This window comes from Crocuta crocuta, unplaced genomic scaffold, assembly GCF_008692635.1.
Source record: "Crocuta crocuta isolate KB4526 unplaced genomic scaffold, BGI_CrCroc_1.0 scaffold253, whole genome shotgun sequence".
Lineage (NCBI taxonomy): Eukaryota > Metazoa > Chordata > Mammalia > Carnivora > Hyaenidae > Crocuta > Crocuta crocuta.
In genome coordinates this window covers 7,282,765-7,294,938 of record NW_027529451.1, presented here as the reverse complement: position 1 = coordinate 7,294,938, position 12,174 = coordinate 7,282,765, and the positions used below count along the sequence as shown (strand labels likewise).

Here is a 12,174-nt window from a genome sequence, read left to right as displayed (position 1 = left end):
TCACCTGTGTCTGTGCATGAGACACTGGAACTCCTTGGATGAGGATATGTTCCTTCTTTCTCTTTGTTTCTCCACGGGACTTAGCATGATGGGAAACCCTCGGCCCACTGATGGCTATGAGGGATGCCCCAGTGCTGTGTCACCTACCAGAACAAGACATCTCACTGTCACACGCTGTCAGACTTGTAAACAAGGGGGTTTTAGAAATGGTAATCTTGAGGTAAGCGTGGCAGCACACTTAGGGTGTATGGGTGGATTCTGTCCCTGTGTCTTCCCCTCTCCCCAGTCTGAGAAAGAGACCGGGTCACTGGGCCCCAGGCCTCTCTTGAGGCTGGCGTAGGCCCGGCGGTATCTGTCTTTCTGAATGCCTCAGCTGGCCAGTGAAGAGACCCCGTAGAGGAAGGCAAGGAGTTTGGAGACAGAGATGTAGGCATTGGAGAGAGAGGGGCAAACGGAGGGCTGGTGGGGTATCCTCAGATAGGATGACTCCTGGCTCCCCTCTGTAAGCACCCTAAGGTGGTGTGTGTGTGTGTGTGTGTGTGTGTGTGTTCCAGATGTTGGAATGTCTGCTCATTCCTACCAGGTAAGGACGTGGTCCCGCCACAGCATATCAAGGGATCACATTGGTTCAGATCGTTAGCATCTCATGTATTGGACCAGACACCTAAACGCTAGCATTGAACCTCTGAGGGACCCCCCGGGGGCCGTGGGAGCCGTAATAATTACTGAGACTGACTTTCAATCTGGCCTCCTATGATCTCAACTTGAGGTCAGATTTAATTTTATTCAAAGGGTGTAAAGTACTGTGACATTTGATGCACACCCGAGTTTTTGGAACAAAATTCATATGCACAATGCATATGCATTGTCCAGAAATTGCTCTGGACCCCTATGCAGTATTTATTGTTGCAAAACAAAGAATAGGCTGAGAGCTGAAAGTAAAAAATATATAGATATTTTTTCAAAATATCTTTGAAGTCCCTTTGCCAGAACCAAACCTGCCCCCTGGTGGCATTATTGCTCATTTTTTTTCCTTTCCTCGCTGGGAAGTGCCACAGTGACCCCTGACTGAAGCATCGCTTCTACTGACATGTCAGCCTCCGAGGTGCCAGGGCTGCGGGATTCTGCCAAACCCAGAGAGGCTCACCCGAGTAAGAAGTTCTCGAGGGATCTCACCGATCCTGGTCTTCACTTCAGACACGTTTCTGTTTGCCTCTCTTCATCTCTGCTCCGGAGGAAGGACTTCCTCATTTCCACGGCAAACTCCTCCGTGGTGACCTTTGGGTCTCGTTTCTGGGGCTTCGTCCCAGGCCCCAGGTGCAGTCTCTCTTCCCTGTTGCTTTACTTCTCTTCCACCTCCTTCCCTTCCTTCTCATTCTCTCCCCTTCTTACAGTTGCATCCTTTCTTTTCCTCTGCTGTATTGCTGCCCTCAATCCATAAGCACGTCCAGGCTCTGACAGCCTCGAAGGAAATCTTTCTATGATTTTCTTTTAGCAATTGCTTCCCCTCCAACTTCTTGTCTCTTTGTCCATCCTTTTGGACTGAACTTCTGAGGAGAAAAACTTAAAGTGTCTCAGCCCCTGTAGCACCCTGTGTCAGAGTTTATGAATGCATCCCCATGATTTGGGGCATTCCGTCGGCCCCCAGCATGTTGCCCTCGTAAATGATAATGGATGCACACGTCTGTGCCCATACTCACTTTTGCTTTTATCATGTCCAGAAGATAAAGTGCTCCGTATGTAATTGCTTATTATGAAAATCAATGTGGTTTTGAGCCAGAGTCTGGCTGTGTGTTCTGATACCGATTTTTAAGAAGGTTGTAACCACTTACAATGCCACCAGCAAAGAATGAGTTCCCAGGCACGATAGAACTGTGGCAGCAGCGGATGCTGCCAGTGTGGGGGAAATGCTACCCGGAGAAAGTGAAAAATCGTATCTTACACTTGCTTTACCTTTTATTGTAGTAATTGTTGGTGGGCTGAGCCATTTTCTGTTTTTTCCTTTACCAATCATGCTCCTCTGTGAATGTGTTCATTGTGTTCCCCCTCACCCTGCCCCGTATTTTCCATATTTATATTTTGAGGTCTGATGTTTTCCTTATGAATTTGAATAAGAATATCTATAATGTGAGTTTTAAGGCCCTCTTTGACAGATAGAATGCAAATATTGTCCTCAGTATAATGTCCTTTTTATTTTAGTCTTGCTGTTGTTTCATTGTACAGAAGTTTTAAATGTTTTATGTATTCAAATCTGTCAGTCTCTTCCTTCATGATTTATTCTGCTGCTTCAAAGCTGCAGTTACTGTCTTTCACAAATCCAATAAGCATTCTAGCCTGTCTCCTGCTGGATTTTCCGTCGTTCAATTTTTTTTTCGTATTTGACTCCTTAGTCCAGGTGGAGGTTATTTTTGTATATTGTGTAAACTTGGAACCTATTTGGAGAACTGGACAGTTCTCCCAAATTATTACCCAGTTATTCCAGTTTTATTTACTAAGTAATTCTTCTTACCATTTTTTTTGTATTATGGAAAGCTTGTGTTATCAAGTGTTATATTTTTAAAAAACACTTTCTTCTATTTCTGGATTTTCCAAACTGTCGTATTGGTCTGTGATTCTGTTTTTGAGCCGGGGACAAAGGTTTTGGGTGACAGTGCTTCCAAATGGGCACCCAAAGCTGCTAAAACTCCTTGTTGAAAACAGCATTCTTTAGGGGTGCCTGGGTGGCTCAGTTGATTATGTGTCCAGCTCTTTGTTTAGGCTCAGGTCATGATCTCACCGTTCTTGAGTTTGAGCTCTATGTTGGACTCTGTGCCTGCTTGAGATTCTTTGTCTTCCTCTCTCTCTCTGCCCCTCCCCTACTCACTCTCTCTAAAACATAAACATTTAAAACACAACATTCTTTAATGCTGTGTTTTAAATATTTTCATATGGGTTAAGCCTCTGACTCTTGGTTTCGGCTCAGCTCATAATCTCACTGTTGTGGGTTTAAGCCCCATATCGGGCTCTGTGCTCTCAGTGCAGAGCCTGCTTGGGAGTCCCCCTCTCTTCCTCTCTTTCTGCCTCTTCACAGCTCTCTCTAAATAAATAAATAAATAAATAAATAAATAAATAAATAAATGTAAGTAAGTAAGTAAATAAATATTAAAAATGGGGGGCACCCGGGTGGCTCAGTCTCAGTTGGTTCAATGTTTTCATATGTATTTCAGAGCTCTTTTTTAGTAAAAAAGACAGCTTCTTAGGCTTTTTATTGGAGCTTAAGTCACTAGTTCTGGAGCTAAATAAATAATGCCTTTGCAGCTCATTGGCTGTGTAATCATGGACAAGTTACTTAAAGTCCCTTTACCTCTTATTTTCCATTGATGGCATGGGAATAATAAAAATATCCACCTTAAAGGATTTCGAGGGGGCTTGAATGGCATAATTCAGGTACAGTGTCCGGCAGAGAGTAAGTACTTATTGAACATCACTTTTCATTATTAATCCCATTACCCCAGGTTTGAAGTATGAGCCTCAAATGTCTTCTTCCTGCCTTTCTGGTTGCCCCTTTCCAAATTACCATATATGCTATTATAATAAACTTTCTAACATACGATTCTGACCATCACATCGCTCCTGCATGCTTTCTTTGTTCCAGAGAGAAAGAGTCCATACTCATTCAGGGACTGCAGTGGTCTAATCTAGTTCAGCCTTCTTGCACTGTCTCCTGCTAATCCTCCTTATGTACCCTGCTCTCCAGACTGGTACATAAGTCTGGAGACTTAACTGGACCACTGGCTCCTCTCTTTGCTTGGAAAGCTAGCCTGTCGCCATCATTAAATATGTGGGCATAGCACTCAAAAGCACAGGTTCAAACCTGGCTTCATTGCTTCTTTTTTTTTTTTTCTTTACAAATAGTTTATTGTCAGGTTGGTTTCCATATAACACCCAGTGCTCATCCCCACAAGTGCCCTCCTCCATGCCCATCTCCCCTCCCCCCCCACATCCATCAGTCCTCAGTTTGTTCTCAGCATTCAAGAGTCTCTCATGCTTTGTCTCTCTCCCTCTCTCCCACCATTTCCCACCTTCTTCTCCCCCATGGCCCTCGATTAAGTTCCTCCTAATCCTCCTATACGTGCAAACATATGATATTTGTCCTTCTCTGCCTGACTTATTTCCCTCAGCATAACACCCTCAAGGTCCATCCATGTTGCTACACATGGCCAGATTTCATTCTTTCTCATTGCCGTGTAGTATTCCATGGTATAGATAAACCACATCTTCTTGATCCATTTGTCCATTGATGGACACTTAGGCTCTTTCCATGTTTTGGCTATTGTTGAGAGTGCTGCTATGAACATTGGGGTACATGTGCCCCTATGAATCAGCACTCCTGTATCCCTTGGGTAAATTCCTAGCAGTGCTATTGCTTTGTCGCTTCTTTGCATACCTCCTGGCAGAGGACGTTGCCACCCCATCACCCCAGTGTGAATGAAAATCACACTGATGATGATAGATTATGGCTCTGCATGGATTAAATGAGACTGTGCATGCAAGCTGTTTCCACTGTGCTGCGTAGGACCAGCTACCTCATTTGCAGAGCCTAGTGCAAAATGGAAATAGGAGGACCCCCCTTTTTTTCAGAAATTGTCAAGAATTTCAAGACAGTGACAGTAGGATATTAAACTAAGTATGATGCCCTTCTCCAGGGCAGAGTCCTATGTGACTACACAGACCACAGAGACCTGAAGCCAGCCCTAGTCCGCAGTGTTTGATAATGGTCATGAACGTTAGCATTCTGACTTGTACTTTCTCAGGCTCTCCCTCTGTCCCTGGTGTCCTGCTCCCAAGTCCTCCCCCCACACCCCCATGGCTTACCTCATGTGCAGTCTTCTCCCCGAAGCCCCAGAGATATGCACTTGTTTCCTCCTTTGAAGGACTATGGCTACGATCTAGTCTCTAGGCCACATATACCCTTCAGCCTGGCACATAGGGGGTTTTTGTGTGTGACTCCATCTTAGAATTAGGCTGTCAGCCCCACGGCTTGCCCAGAAAGCACTTCCTGACACTTGGGTATAAGTACCCTTCCCCAAAACTCAGATGTCACCTTTGGTATGCTCTCTTGGCATTTACTCTAAGAGAGCAACAATTTGGGGGTTTGGAAGAGGTGGTGGCAAGCTTGGGAAGAGAGGAGTAAACAATGAGAAGTTACCCCAAGAAGGAAATGGTTGATGAATCTTCATGCAGGGATGATGCATTGAAACCTTCCATTAGGGGTGCCTGGGTGACTCAGCCAGTTAAATGTCTGACTTCGGCTCAGGTCATGATCTCACAGTTTGTGGGTTCAAACCCTGCATTGGGCTCTGTGCTGACAGCTCGGAGTCTGGAGCCTGCTTCAGATTCTATGTCTGCCTCCCTCCCTACCCCTCCCCCGCTTGCTGTATGTCTCTCTCAAAAATAAAAATAAAACATAAAAAAAGAAACCCTCTGTTATCAACTAAGATTCCCTCATTTGTTTTTTATTTAAAAATATTTTAATGTTTATTTTTAAGAGAGAGAGACAGCATGAGTGGAGGAGAGGCAGAGAGAGAGAGACAGAATCTGAAGCAGGCTTCAGTCTCTGAGCTGTCAGCACATAGCCCGATGCAGGGCTTGAACCTACAAAGTGTGAGATCATGACCTGAGCCAAAGTCAGATGCTTAATTGACTGAGCCACCCAGGTGCCCCCAGATTCCCTCATTCGTATTAATGATACTGTCAGTGGAAGGGGAGGTGGAGAAAGTGGGGCAGTGTGTCCCACTGGGGTTAGCTGTATTTGAACTTCAATATCCCATGCCTGGTGAGTAGAGAGCCCAGTGCAAAAAATGATAAACCCCTGTTCCAAAATCATCAAGGATTTTAATGTGGTGATGGCAGAATATAAAACCATGCTTGGGGCTCTTCTAAGCCCAGGGCCCACACAGCTGTATAGGTTGCACACCCATCAAGCCAGCTCTGGTACTCCATGAGTGTTTAATAGTGGGGGTGATGGTTTATATTCTTACTTCCTTGCATTTTCTCACATGGCTCCAATCACATGGTAGATGCACAATAAATGTTTGCCGAGTGAACAGATCAGTGAATAAAGGCGTGGACTAATGTGTCACTCTTTGGGGTGACTTCTATCTATGCTTACACTGGTTTGCTAGAGACATTGTTGTTCTCACCTTCTTCGCCCGTTGGTGAGCCCATAGACGTGTTTAAAAATCAACTGCTTTTCCGGAGAGTGTGATTGGGCTTTGTCTAGAGGATATCCAGGGATCACCTTCCTGATCTGTCTTTTGATGTGCAGGAGGGACTGAGAGTCATCAAATCTATGAAGTGTGATCTACGTGGGGTTTTCTTGGGACAGGGGCATCGTGATGAGGAAGACATTTCAGGGAGCGAGGAACATTTTAGGGAAGGTGAACATTTTAATTGGTCTTCTAATTTTGTCATGGGAGTCAGCTCCACTGGCTCTGGGGACAGAGCTGGTGCTGTAAGTTGCTGTCCGGTTGTGACCTGTTGGCCAGATCGTCATCAGTTCAGGATGCAGAAGATGAGTTTTGAGGTCAGCATTGACAGGTGTGACCTCAGATGGCTAAGCCTCTCTTGACGTTAGTTCTGACCTTTCCTACTAACTATCTTGGAATCTTGCTCTGCTTCTTATGAGAGCGTCCCCCTACCTAGAATGTCACAATAGCACCCCATTGTTTTGGGGGCAGGGATGATTCAAATGCCCCAAGTACAGTAGCAGAACTTGCTTTAGTCAATCATAATATCACCTGCCTAAGTCAGAATGGAAATGGTCTTTCTGTCTGCATCCTGGGGGAGCTGATTACCAGGTGGTACTAAGGTGGACCAGGATATTGTAGCTTGAGAATTGGGTCCTAACCATGTCTTCCATGAAAGTTAGCAATGCTGGAGTGTAAAACGGCCATCAGGGAGTCAGAATTCTCATCTGAATCTGCTCATTCATTCAAAAATGGATATTGACGGCCACTTGGGTGGCTCAGTCGGTTAAGTGTCCGATTTCGGCTCAGGTCATGATCCCACAGTCTGTGGGTTGGAGCCCTCGTCGGGTTCTGTGCTGACAGCTCAGAGCCTGGAGCCTGCTTCTGATTCTGTGTCTCCCCCTCTCTCTCTCTGCCCCTCCCCTGCTTGTGCTCTGTCTCTCAAAAATAAACATTAAAAACAATGGAAGCTTTGCACAGTGGCAGTATCGTAGGCAATGAGGTTTATCTGAGGCACGATTATTGCTAATTGAAAAAACAGTGGATATTGAGCACCTATTCTGTGCCCAACACTCATTTGGGTGCTTAGCATGCTTACTTCCGTTTTGTTCAGTTATTTCTCAAAGTAACATGTTGATCAAAGGGCATAGGAAAATTATAATTAGAGACTGAGGGTTTTATGAGGATAACAGGAGAGATGAAAAAGTGATTAAAATGGAATTGCTCCTCACTTTGTACAAAAGAACACTCCTCTAGGTCTTTAGTTTCTGATGCTGCGGTCTTGCAGTTTTATTTTTCTTATGCTCATACGCTCTAAGGGTATCTAACAGAGACGTTGCACATGTGAGTTATGATTTCTGTTATGCTCTAAACACCAGAATCTATCAGACCACGTCTTGGAAACTAGTTTCTATGGTGTATCCTTTTACAGTTTGAACAGAGAAAATGCCTTGGATCTAAAAATCTCATCTATAACTCTATTAAGAGATTTTTCTCTCCCTTTGTATCCTAAGTTACTATTTAAGAGAACTAAATTTTAAAAATTTCTTTAAGCAGTTTATTTTCTGATAAGAAGCTTAACTGTAAAATGGCTTTACTGATTACTTTATTAAAGATAAATATGAACATATTAAATATAAATTTAAATGCACATGCTAAATTGAAATTTATATCTTTGTAAAATACTTCCCATATTAAAATTGTCTATGCTATTATCATAAAAGTAGTATTCAATAAAATATTTTACTGCCTGATATCTTCATTCAGGTGTTTAAAATTAATTTAAAAGGAATACCCTATTAAATTTTGGTTGTTTTTATAACAAAAAAAATCAATGGAAAGGTACTTTCTTTTGTATTATTGAACTTTTTTATGAAACTGTATTTTCCAAATACAGATAGCCACATTCTACATCATTTCAAGAAAGGTAGTGCTGATACCTGCACTTTTCTTCATTTTATAGGTATATTAACTTTGCCACATAATTTAAAAATTCCTGGATAAAGCCAATTAAAGATTGTATATATATATGTGTGTGTGTATCTTATATATTTATTATATATATATATACATACACACACACATATATGATACATACACAAACACAGACATATGTATAAACAAACACACACACACACACATATAATCTGTGTGTGCATGTTTTTTAAAATTTTTTTAATGTTGATGGGCATGGAGGAGGACACTTGTGGGGATGAGCACTGAGTATTATGTGGAAACTAATTTGACAATAAACTATTAAAAAATTAATAAATTAAAAAATTTTTTTTTAATGTTTATTTATTTTTGAGATAGAGAGACAGAGAGCAAGCAGTTTGGGGCAGAGAGAGAGGGGGACACAGAATGTGAAGCAGGCTCCAGGCTCTGAGCTGTCAGCACAGAGACCGACGTGGGGCTCAAACCCGCAAACTGTGTGATCATGACCTGAGCCGACGTCAGACACTTAACTGACTGAGCCACCCAGGCGCCCTAATGTATATCTGTTTTTTAATGTAAGTCAGAGAGAGGATGGAAAGGACTCAGGTTTGCTTCCTGTGTTTTTTTATGTAATGGCAATTCAGAAAAATCACGTGAAAATTTTGAATATAGCTTTCCAGAGGAAACTTGTATTGAAGTACTGGGTAAAAAAAGAGGCTTTTTTTTTTTTATCTTAAATATATTTAAATCACAAGAAAGAAAAAAAAACCACCTGGCACTGGTACATTGTAATTTTCTCCCTATTTAAACAATCAAGCAGTCAGCTTTTTTTTTTTATTGGACTGTAGTTGGCACACAACGTTATGTTAGTTTCAGGTGTACAACATAGTGATGCCACCACTCTGTCATGCTGTACTTGCTACAGGTACAGCTACCGTCTGTCACCACACAACACTATTATGATACTATTGACTATGTTCCCTGTGCAGTAACTTTCATTCCTGTACCTCCGATCCCCTTCATCCAGTTTGTTTTTAAAATTTTTTAAAATGTTTTATTTATTTCTGAGAAAGAGAGAGAAAGACAAGCATGAGCAGGGGAGGGTCAGAGAGAGAGCGAGACACAGAATCTGAAACAGGCTCCAGGCTCTGAGCTGGCTGTCAGCACAGAGCCCAATGCAGGGCTTGAACCCACAAACCGTGAGATCATGACCTGAGCCGAAGTGGGACGCTTCACCGACTGAGCCACCCAAGCGCCCCAGCCCCCCTCACCCACTTTGACCAGCGTCCACCCCCTCCTCTCTGGCAACCACTAGTTTGTTCCCTGTGTTTATTGGTCCCTTTCTGCTTTTTGTGTTTCTGTTGGATTTGTTTCTTAGATTCCACATATAAATCAAATCATATGATACTTGTCTTTTCTCTCTCTATCTGACTTATTTCCCTTACCATAATGCCCCCTAAATCCATCTGTTGTCACAAATGGCAAGATCTCATTCTTTTCACGGCTGAGTAATATTCCACCACACGCATAGACCACTGCTTCTTTATACATGCATCTGTTGATGGGCGCTTAGGTTGCTTCCATAACTTGGCAATTGTAAATAGTGCAATAAACAGAAGGATGCATTTATTTTTCTAAGTAGTGCTTTTGTATTCTTGGGTAAATACCCATAGTGGAATTCCTGGGTGGTACATAGTTCTATTTTTACTTAATGTTTGGAGACGCCTCCATACTGTCTTCCACAGTGGCTGCACCACTTTGCATTCCCACCAGCACCGTGTGAGGCTTTCTTCTTGACTCCATCCTCACCACCACTTATTATTTCTTATAAAAGGAAGCTGTTCTCAGCGTATGTCCCCACTTCTCTGTTCTTACCTAGATGAGTGCTCCAAGCGTCTCAGACCGACCCGCTTGCTTCTAGCATTGTCTGTACCTCTAGCCCTGCTCACTACCATTCGAGGGCCACATAAACGGCCCTTGGATCCTCTTCTTACACTGTGGAAAGAGCTTCCCATTACCTTCTCTATAAAATGCAGGTTCCTAAGCAGGACTGTCAAGGTACTTGGTGACACGACTGTGCCTCCGTCCACACCCACACGTCTCAAGGGCCCAGGGTGCAGGAGCTTCTTTCAGATCCCAAGACTGCTGTGCTCAGCCTCATCTGTCTCTTTTGTACCTTAGTTCCAGATGCTCTCTTTTCGTAGAATCTCTCTTTTCATGACCCCATCTCCCCCAGCATTACATATGCATACATATGTATGTGTACGTATGTCCTTATATATACATTTCATGTTAGATATAATATAAATACAACTATTGGTGTGCTATCCAGTTTCCATACTGCCTTAAAAATATTAACCTTAGTTTTGATCCCAATCAGTCGGTGGGTGAGGGAGGGTGCTCTATTATGGGTATAGTACAGAGTAACAGTCCTGCATGGGTTTTTCAGCCTAATGCTCATGCAGTAAAGTCATTTTGCCTCTGCCCACTCTCCCTCGGCCCATGCATATTTCTGAAAATCCCCTTCCAATCCCCATCATTATGGCCTGCTAAGTATTGATATTTTCGAAGAAATAAAGTTTGGTCCAGACTCAAAGATTTTTTTTGGGTAAAGAACTAGGGGAAACCAGTTAGGAAGAAAGTCTGGAAGAAGGCTTCACCAATTTCCGTTTGCACAAAAGGCTTGAATAGCTTAGGATCTAAAATATACCATGCAGTAAAAACAAACATATAAAACCCCAGACTCTGCAGTTAATGGAATGTGAAAATGTGTGTGCGCTGCTGACACTCGGTGCCTGGAAGAAACACTGGCCACTTATTTTGTCAAGAAACCCCACATACATTCCGTAAACATAGTCGTCATTCATTCCTAGAATTTACCAAATAACTATTCTTGGTAACGGGCTCTGATAGATTCTAGGTGCCTCCTCTCCGGAGGCTGTGTTCAGAATTCTAATTGCTATCCTTGATAGAACATTTCTCAAGAATGCACAATGTGACAGAGATTCAGCCAGATTTGAAGGAAACCTGAAATTTTATTAAATGGGTAAATATGGCAGGAGGTACGAGACTTACACCCAGGGTCTCCTCAGAGGTCCTTCATTAAGTGCCTGTATGAAAACTGGTAGTGTGATACTCTTTTTAAATGGAAAAAGGAATCTTTTTCCAAAAATGTTATGGGCTCTCTTCTGCATGGTAAATTTTAATCCTTGTTTTGTCAATCTGAGTTGATACTGTTTACTGTTTTTATTAGTCATTGGCTTTTTAATGGGACAGCACAGGATAGCGGACAGCCTTTAATTTTGATAATCAAAGCGGGAATGCCTTTGGTTTTCCTATGTGCTTTCTCCCCCACCAAAACCCTCACCGATTCCTTCAATCTTTGTATGGAGGAGGCTCTACCATCTGTCACCGCTCTGCTCCCAATTCAGGAAAAATGCATATAATAAAAATTCTGAAATTAGAGAACACATTCAGGGCAAAGTCACGTTACCAAAGTCACTCTTTGCCTTAATCTAAATAACTCTCTTTGAGTGCTTATCAAAGCCATGTATATTTCACTGGCAAGGTATTTGGAATGTGCTTTGGTGAGAGAAAGATAACTATTTAAGCCTGAGATTTTTTGTGTGTGGATGGCCCAGGAGATGGATGGTCAAGAACAGAAAGAGGAAAGAGCGGACTAAGTTAGAAGTTGCTGGCCACGGTTTTGGGAATACCACGTGAGAGGTGTTTGGGGAATGCCCACAGTCAGAAAGTACCTAGAGTCCTAGAAATGTAAACTGTTCTGGAAATGAAGGCGACGAGCCCTTCACCTAAGAAGGGTGTTAGAAGAAGGGGATGCATTCCAGGGAGGAATGAAACTTCATGCAAGGTGCACTTTCTCTTTTGAATATATCCAATCTTCTTTGAAAGGGAGACTTTCCTTTTTGCCTTCCCAGGGACATGATTTATTGCTACAATAATACTGTGTAACAAATAATCACAAGCCTTAGTGATATAAAACAGTAGGCAT

The 12,174-nt window shown here is 42.6% G+C and overlaps 1 protein-coding gene and 1 pseudogene across 1 annotated transcript in view; both read left to right on the top strand.

Moving 5' to 3' along the window:
- Positions 1 to 12,174, top strand: part of GADL1 (glutamate decarboxylase like 1) — a 139,522-nt gene that overhangs the window by 92,171 nt on the left and 35,177 nt on the right. The window lies entirely within an intron of this gene.
- Positions 7,197 to 7,267, top strand: LOC144228835 (U4 spliceosomal RNA; annotated as a pseudogene).